The 8,865-nt window shown below is 45.7% G+C and overlaps 1 long non-coding RNA gene across 5 annotated transcripts in view; it reads right to left on the bottom strand.

The window, feature by feature from the left end:
- Positions 1–6,316: 6,316 nt before the first annotated feature.
- The window catches only part of LOC119401581 (uncharacterized), a 30,008-nt gene continuing 27,459 nt past the window's right edge, over positions 6,317–8,865 (bottom strand). For all 5 annotated transcript variants that reach the window (XR_007417357.1, XR_007417359.1, XR_005185470.2 and 2 more), the window contains exons 3-4: positions 7,879–8,080; positions 6,317–6,468 (exon numbers count right to left, since the gene is read on the bottom strand). This is a non-coding gene — a long non-coding RNA (uncharacterized LOC119401581). The remainder of the gene's footprint in view (positions 6,469–7,878; positions 8,081–8,865) is intronic.

The following is an 8,865-nucleotide window of genomic DNA, read 5'->3' as shown; positions in this document are numbered from 1 at the left end:
TAACTAACGCCTTCGCATTTATTTAATTTCAGATAAGGGATCAGGTTCTCAACTGTTTACTTATGCGTGTTCATTCGATACATCGACCCCGTCAGCGTGGTTCCGTGCGAGTGGTCTGTGACCGAGCCCACTGATTTATTATCTACCCTTCAATTTATCACTTTTTCCATGAAGGGGCTGGCGCATGACCAAGGGACATATGAGCCGTCATGCAGCCTGACAGAGCCTTGAACTTTTTTTACGAAGTGTTTTTACAAGGTGTTTCAAGAAATGTGTCCAAAATCCTCAAAACTCAAAGAAATGCGATATTTGTCCGATGAGTATACGCAATTACTTCTTCTGTAGCCGCAGGCATCTCAAGATGGCTAAAGACATCATTTGTGGCAGTAAATAATAAAGTTAACCTAATTAACTTAAGTTGAGTTAAACGGTTATGTCAAACGGGAGAATTGAAGTCCTTCATGCGAAGAAACCATTGCAGCTTTGAGATTTCGAAAAAGCAACCTCTAGTAATAACTGCGAAGTAATGAAGTTCAGCCAAATTCAGCGGGGAAACCGAAACCGAAATGCGGGAGAGCGCAACTGCCACATTCTTCTGCGACGTCCAGATTGAGTGAGTGACTTTTTCTGTAGCGGTAGGCATCTTAAGATGGTTAAAGACATCATTTGGAACAGCAAGTAATTAAAACAGATAGATTATTATTACTTACCTATTTAATTAGTTGAGTTAGGCTGTTATATCAAATTGGAGAACGGAAGTTCTTCATGGGAAGAACCCATCGCAGCTTTGAGATATACAAAAAGCGGCATCTATTAATTATTGTGGCTTAATAAAATGCATCCAAATTATACGGCGTAAGCCGTTGAATTTTTGTTGTACTTCATTACGCTATCACTGCTAAAATTGTCAATGCTCAAGGCGAAATGTATTAGTGAAAGAGCAAGAAATAAGACAGAATTGTTTTGGGTGTAATGAAATCACTGCTCAAGTTCATTTTATTGCGGCACAAATATAAAAGAACTGAGCAAAAAAAAAAAAAGAAATCTCTCTCTTTAGAACAGCTTCTCTAGTTCATAGTAGGGGGGAACTAACGGCACATCTGAAACAATTCTGGGGCGACAACGGCTCTTCGCACCGCCAACGCTTTACTGCCAGTGTGTTATTGAGGCGAAAGCCTTGGACGCCTCATCAAACGCGAAAATTAACCGGCGTCCCGCGTCGGCGTCCCTCGTCGGCGGCGTCGGCGGCGTCAACACGAGGGACGCAAAAAGTCATCAGCACGCGATGACTTCACCATATGACGTCATCATGACGTCTCATATTGCCAAAATTTGTGACGCCATCGTGCTGTCACATAACGTGACGTCACATGGTGGCGTCATCCGATTACATCCTTGCTTGGCCAAAGATGGGCCGATCACGCAGGCAGTGCAAAACCAGCCCAGCCACCTCCGATCCTGGAGTCAGTTCAAAACCACGTTAGGTGCAGATAGCTTTCAGAGGGCGGCGGTGCAGGATCAACGCATCGTCTGAGAAGAAACAGAAGATGGCTTTTCGCCTTCGGGTCGTGGACCCCGTGAGTTGTTATAAGTGTTTTAACAACATAAAATGGGAACATATGAATATTAGGGCATTTCAAAGGTTTTGCTGCGGTAGATTACAATCTGTGCAAGTAAAAGAAGAAAACAACGAAACATTTATAATTACAAAAATCACTGTATGCATAACATTACGAACTTCCTACTGTAGCCATTCTAACTGCTTTCTGTTTGTGTTATCGTAACAGACCTAATCCGACTCTGCGCAATGGACATATAAAAAAACAATCCATTTATTCCCACATATCGAGGTATAAGCTTCAACAATGATGCTGCCTCTAAATACACAAGGAGTTGTAAAAAGACTACATTTTACTGACCTCAGCAGGCAAAAGAATACATCTACGCTGTAAATATCTCTTCAGTTTGAGTACGCCGCCATCAATGTAAAAAAAAAAAAAAAAGAAGTGCCATCCGTCGAGACGATGAAGTTAACGGTTGCTTTCGGAATGTTCCCACGGCTAACGACCCAAGCCTGGCCACAAAAACAACCCGTTCCGATATCTAGTGGTCGCGCGGTTGCGAATAATCAATCCTGCATTGTAGACGTTCCGCAATGACACACGGTCATGCGCACCCCGTACGGCTAGCGGTGAGTATGTTCGTGTTATCAGACTCGGCGTACTTTTCTTGTTTGTTTCGTTACAGCACAGACGGGAAGAAGGTATGCTCAATAGGAGCCATCGTCAAACACGTAGGAAATAACTCCAGAAATGCAAATGCGTGAAAGATACAAGAGTACAGAATGTGAATGGACGATGCGAAGCAAGGCAGGTCTTTCTGGAAAGGTGCTTCCATCGAAGCCGCAACGGTGGACACCTCCGCGGCGGATATAAACGAACCAGATCGCTGTGCATTCCTGAGGGGATGGAGAAGGAGAGGGACGGCTCAGGTCAAGTAAGAATGCGTCGAATAGTGCGGAAGTACAAATACGAGGAAATATAGGAGTGCTGAAAGTGGAGGACGCATATACGATGCAACCAAAGCGGGACCTTCTCGAAAGCTATTGAAACGGTGCCTCTGTCGATGGCTGAACTGTCATGACAGCGAACGCCTTCGATATAAATGAACCTGATCGCTGTGCGTTCCTGTGGCTAGATAGGGTTCGATAGAGGGGGAGGGGTGCCGGTAAATCGAGTTTGCAGGCTCAATTCGTTCAAAGCGCAGGGAATTGATCGCGATGGTCGTGAAAAAGGCAAGAAAGTCCGGCCGCAGATTACGGGCAAAACCGGCTCAGCATTGTAGGAAGCGGTCAATTAAATAGATGTCCCATCTTATCGAGGGAAAAAAAAAAACTTCGTTTTGATCTTTCCGCTTGCGGTCAACAACTCAACCCCTTCGATTTGCCGCGCCTGACCGATGCCCGAGGCAGTCCCTGTTTCTTTCCAGGAGGCGCCGCGCGGTGTACACAACAGCTGAGTCTGGAGCGGCAAAGTGGCCAATCCTTGCTCGTTTTTTCGTTTCCTGTTTGTAAGGCTGAGCTGCGCGAGGCGCTGTAGCTCCTGTTCGCACGACCCGTTAATGCGTGGCATGCCTGCCAGGCGGCGCCTCCATTTGTCACTTAAAAGGTGTAATAGAACAGCGCTAAATACTGGCGTCAGGTCGTACCGTTAGTTCCCGACAAGTGGTGAGTGACACTAGTTCACCGAATTGGCTGAATTTATGTAACGGGTTAGGCAGGTTTAGGCAGAAGCTGTTTAGATTACCAATAAAAAAAAAGATGGAGCCGGCTTCTTTAGAGGCGTATGTATGTACAACACCAAAGTGCATGTGTTATTTAAGTAGTGCATTATTTCCAGATATACAGACGTTAGGCGTGGAGAGAGAGAAAAAAAAAACAGAAAGCAATGAAGCAAGAATAAACAAACTCGACTTTTCTGAGTTTGCTACCCTACGTGCGGGGAGTGATGGATGAGGTGGCATAAAGCTACTAACAAGAGAGGGAGAATTTTTTAGATGAAGGCGAAGAGGTCGGTCAGGGCTCAAGCGCTCTGGCCTGCTACTCTGCACAGGGGAAAAGGAAAAAGAGAAAGAAAAAGGGATGAGGAATGATGGTGGGGACAGGAAGAGTTGATGCGTATGTACAGTAGCTACCTGGCACAGCCATTTCCCTACAGTTTGGTGTCCAGTCCAGTGCTCCTGAAAAAATCTAGAACAGCCATTGTAGCAGTTTCTGACACTGTCTGATCGCACATCGCGGACAAAATGCAAATTTCACTAAGCGTTTGTAAGTTTGGATAAAACCTGCAGATAACACATGCAGCAAGCAAGGTGCAGCATCGGGCATCAGGTGTGTTGCCTTCACGTGATGTAGATGTGCTTGTGAGCTAGACCATGCCAAGTTACTGTCAACAACCCCTTGAGAAGGAAATCGCCTCGTCATCAACAAAAATTGCGGAGGGGCGAAGCATGCAGTGTGCGCTGGTGTTTCCCACAGCGAAATAGCGGCTAATGGACAAAGAGAAACAGAAGAAGAGACAGAAAATGAAGAAGAATGGCCTGAGCGAGGTAATTCGCCACATTGTTTTGAGAGATATTTCTTTGATGAGGCACTAGTGGCGCCAAACCTGAAACCGGGCATGTAGAGAAGAGTGTTTCAGCTCCACTAACGTCGTCGGAAAACTGCGTCGTAATGCAGCTTGCCCTAGGGTGCTGCTTATTCTTCCCTACGTGCCTGTTCCAGCGTTCCAGCTCTATTAACGTCGTCGGCTATTTGTTGGGCTACACCTGTTGCCTTGTTCACTTTTTGTGGACCGGTGCCGAATAAAGCACCATTACTTTGCAGATGTTCCAAGAAAGGGTGCTTCAAATAGATGCCTTTATCGTAGAGATCCACGTTTGTGTCTCTGGTTTTAAATAAGAAACTTGAACGCTTTGGCGAATTTCGTCGGGGATTCTGACTCTGCTGCTAAGCCAACTATAATTTTTTAGGCAGTAACGACGAACCTTTAACTCATAATATGCGTAGTATGGACCGGTGGCGAGTAGTGGGATTTACCCAATTTTTTGGGCGCATACACGTTTATAATGAACCGTGACGACGACATGACACGCCTCAAACAGTCCGAGACCCTGAGTACCCTGAGTACCCTGAGGTGCTTCGTCCCGAAAAGCTCCCACCCCAGAAATTTCGAAAGAAGGCAAGAAAGGCATCCGCGTTCGTATACAGTCAAACAGGCGCAACGGTTCACTTCAGACATCGCACTGCACAGCAGCCGATCCCAGGCAAGAAAGTTGCCTTCCTGCGCAGCACGTGTCGTTAAGGTTTTCTGGCGCTGCTTTTTGTTGACCATATAGATGTAAATTTGATAGCGGATCACGGCGTCTCAGTACGACCACATGTTTAGTTACCGCGAGGTGTGCTTCTAACGATTATATATTTAAGTGTCGTTCTTGTTTCTAATAAACCAATGGAGAGTTTGCGCTCGTGTTGTTTCGGCCTCCTCTTCGTTCCTCTCTATAGTGAAGCGCATTGAACGATGAGCCGATCCCTTGACACTTTGGATAGTTTATGGTTTAAGTGATCGCCATCTGGCTACGGACTATCTAGTGAATCGGCTTGACGGGAAAACGGTCCGAGACTAACAAGCATCCTGAAAAGCGCGCGAAGCATTCCAGTATTGGTGATCACGTTTAAAAGATCTAGCCCTGGGGCAAAATTCACAAGTACGCTGTAAAGGCCGTGCAAAAAATTACGCAGGGCTAAGTGGGTAGCGAAGGACGTTAATGGATCGGTGCTTGTGGAATGCTTCGGCAACAGCTTATCGACGAGCACGAGCGCGTTGTAATGATATATTACGCGACTCCTCGGGCTGCATAGCGCCTTTCTGTGTAGAAAGGTTTGGCGGCGACGGGTCGAGTTGGTTGCACCGTACAAGGGCTACCGTACTAACTCACGTATAGCCCCATTCGCGTGCAAGAACACCACCGCAAACTGCTGAAGTTAATTCTTTGGAAACTAAACAGCTCTGCGAAGGCTAAAAATTTGACCACGTGATATTCACTATCGCTTCACACCTTTGATGGAATTCTTACGTTTATCAGTACTTGTACCAGAAGGCTAGCGAAACGTTTTAGGAAAAACGTAAAGATAAACTGAATCGTGGTAAAATAAAAAAAATCACAGCATATCCACGGGTGAATGATGAAGAGCTGGGGCGAAGCTCCTGAAGCAATCATGGTTAGACCGCGAAATCTTCATTGGTTTCGCCCAGCAGTAATCAAAGCGATAGCCCAGTACATCATCAAAGACGTGACAAACACTCTATATATTTATACAAGAAATTTTATTAATCGTAAGTGGTAGCTAGACGTGGCTTCCGTTCCCCCTTCATTATAATGGCTTTATGGTCGGTGAAGTGATGGATCGGTGATGGATCGTAGTGGGATCCCAGTCGAAAAATCCACCAGGCCGTGTCTGGTGTGTTTTTCCCGTTCCCACCAGAGCGGGAATTCAGACACGGTTTCTGGCGGGTGTCCCGGGTCTGGTGTATACGACCGGTTTTTGGTGTGAACCGGACTGGTGTGTTTTGGCAAGAACCGGGCTGGTGTGTTCTGTTGAGACCCGGACTGGCGTGTTTTGGCAAGAACCGGGCTGGTGTGTTTTTGCACGACGGGTACAGGTGTAATCCGCCTTTTTATGTCCTTAAATGCATTGTGAATGAAAACATGCATCTTTACATGGCCGCAGGCAAAAACACAAGGCTTTGCACAGTAGTTTGGAAATGAAAATGACTTCTCTGTTTATTTTTTCTGCCCTCGCCTCAACTTGGATGTCTTCTGGGACAGCCAAAAGCCTGGTGTTCTGGGCGGCCTGTTTCGCTTCCTCTTCCGAAGGGCTTTGGGCAGCACTGTAGTGCCTGGAAGAGACTGCAAGAACAATTCATTACAGGATTTCCCTAATTTGAATTTGAGAGATACACAACGACGAGCGCAATCTACCAACTGGTTCATTTTTTCGAAAACCTTCACTTGACAACCCATCCGATCTGCGTGATCTCGCCAAAAGAACTCCTCAAAGCACACATGGCACAGCTCGTAATCACACGCCGTACAGATGACAACAGCAAAATTTCTTTCTCAAGCAAAGCAACGGAAAGGTGGCTAGCACATTTTTCTTTCTGCTTGTCAATGTATAAGGCCTCCACTATCTTCTTTAAAGTTTGATTGTGATGCCTGTATGCAATGGTGGTGCTACTAAAACAAGGCGTGCACGCGCACTCATTGGAATGCAGCGCTAAATGTGTGTTAGGGCGACCTTTCAGAATCGACATATGTTCTCTTAGCCTCGTGTTTATACATCTGCCAGTCTGCCCTACGTACAGCTGACCACACGTCAAAGGAATATTGTACACTACATTGTTTGCACATTTAACACCACAGTAGTCCTTCCTGTACACATTTCAGTTTCTCACATGTCTGGTCAACCAAAGCACACAAACCTCCGATTTCGGTCTTGGCCAAAAACACCACCTTAACTTCGTAATTTCGAGCTACCTTTTTTATTCTGTGAGGTAGCCCATGTACGTAAAGAATCACTGCTAGTTTGTTAAATGTGTACCAAGAAGCACCAGTTTGTTAAATGTGTAAACAATGTAGTGTACAATATTCCTGTGACGTGTGGTCATGTGTACATAGGGCAGACTGGCAGATGTATAAACACGAGGCTAGGGGATCATATGTCTATTCTGAAAGGTCGCCCTAACACACATTTAGCACTGCATTGCAATGAGTGCGCATGCACGCCTTGTTTTAGTAGCACCACCAGTGAATACAGGCATCGCAATCAAACTTCGAGGGAGATAGTGGAGGCCTAAGTGTGTTTGGCGCCCTTCTGTTGCCTTGCTTGAGAAAGAAATTTTGCTGTTGTCATCTGTACATTAAGGCATGTGATCACGAGCTGTGCCATGTGTGCTTTTGACAAGCTTTTTTTACCAGATCGCGCCGATCGGAGGGTTGTTAAGTGAAGGTTTTCAAAAAATAAACAAGTTGTTAGATTGCGCTCGTCGTTGGGTATCTCTTCTTTGTCTCCATGTGCTTGCGCGAATCCGTGAAGATGAATATGTTCCAACTAGGCCGACTTGCAGTATTACTTGAAGTAGACAAGTACTTCAGCATTTCAACCATTCGGCATGTACATTCTGTGGCTAGAAATATAACTTGCAGTTGTGCTCAGAAATAGGGCACCGAAGTCGCCGAACTGGTATTGGGTTATAAAACGACATGCATGCATGACAGAAAACATGCACGCTACTGAAATGTGCAAGCTTTCTCGCTGACCTCTCTATGCTTCCACTTTGTGTGGGGACAATGGCTGCTGTGCAGGCTTCTGGCCACCTTCTGCTGCAAAATGGTTCGTTCCCAGGAAGCTCCTATGCACGCGGGCATCTGTCCACCATATTGCGATGGTGGACCGCTGAACCAAATGAAAGTCCTTTTTTGAGGCGGCCCTTGAGAGCATCCAACCGTTAGGCTGGTCAACCTACACAGATACAAACAAAAGATTATTTCTTTAGGAAACAGCACTGTTTAATTCATCCCAATGACAATAACGACGAGCTGAATTTCAAAAGCCTGAACTACACATTGAACTGCAACACATACAGAGAAATCTGCTGATACATTTTTGAAGGGACTGTACTAAGCAATAAACTTAAGAGCTGAAAACAGGAAAAACTAAAAAAAATTAATTAGTGCTCAACTGCACAGATTTAATTTGAATTCTTATGCATGAAAACACTGTGCGTTTCTGGAGGATTTACTCCTTGCAGATAAGCTGAAAAGCTTTTCGAGCACCTTCAGTATCATATCCTCTAAAAAATTTAGTGCCACCATGGCCAAAGCCTCACAAGCGATCACTTTTGCCAATACCTTTGTGAGATCGTCCCCAGATGTGTCAATGTCGCTGTGCTAGTGGCCCGTGAATTCACAAATAATAAACTTTTGTGAGTTTGTTAAATGGTATTCAAAATATTTTCTCGCCTATACACTCCGTTCGGGACCTATAGAGGGCGCCTTGAAAGACGCACGCAGCGCCACTTGCAGTGCGGCGAGCATGCAACGGTGAGAGCCTTAGCAGACAACAGTGCCTCATTGCTTTGACAGCTATGGCGGCGCAAGCGCCTGTCGCTGGCCCGTTAGTGCTTCGAGCTTGATTTAAAGATAGTCGTAGTGGGATAGTTCTTCCGCGATGCCACCGTTAAAAAAGGGGAAAACCTACACGAGAGCGGCCACGTTTTTGACGTGAGTACTGACGGCGTCGTCAGT

This window comes from Rhipicephalus sanguineus, chromosome 8 (assembly GCF_013339695.2).
Source record: "Rhipicephalus sanguineus isolate Rsan-2018 chromosome 8, BIME_Rsan_1.4, whole genome shotgun sequence".
Lineage (NCBI taxonomy): Eukaryota > Metazoa > Arthropoda > Arachnida > Ixodida > Ixodidae > Rhipicephalus > Rhipicephalus sanguineus.
The sequence above is the reverse complement of the archived record's forward strand: the minus strand, read 5'-3'. Positions and strand labels throughout refer to the sequence as shown.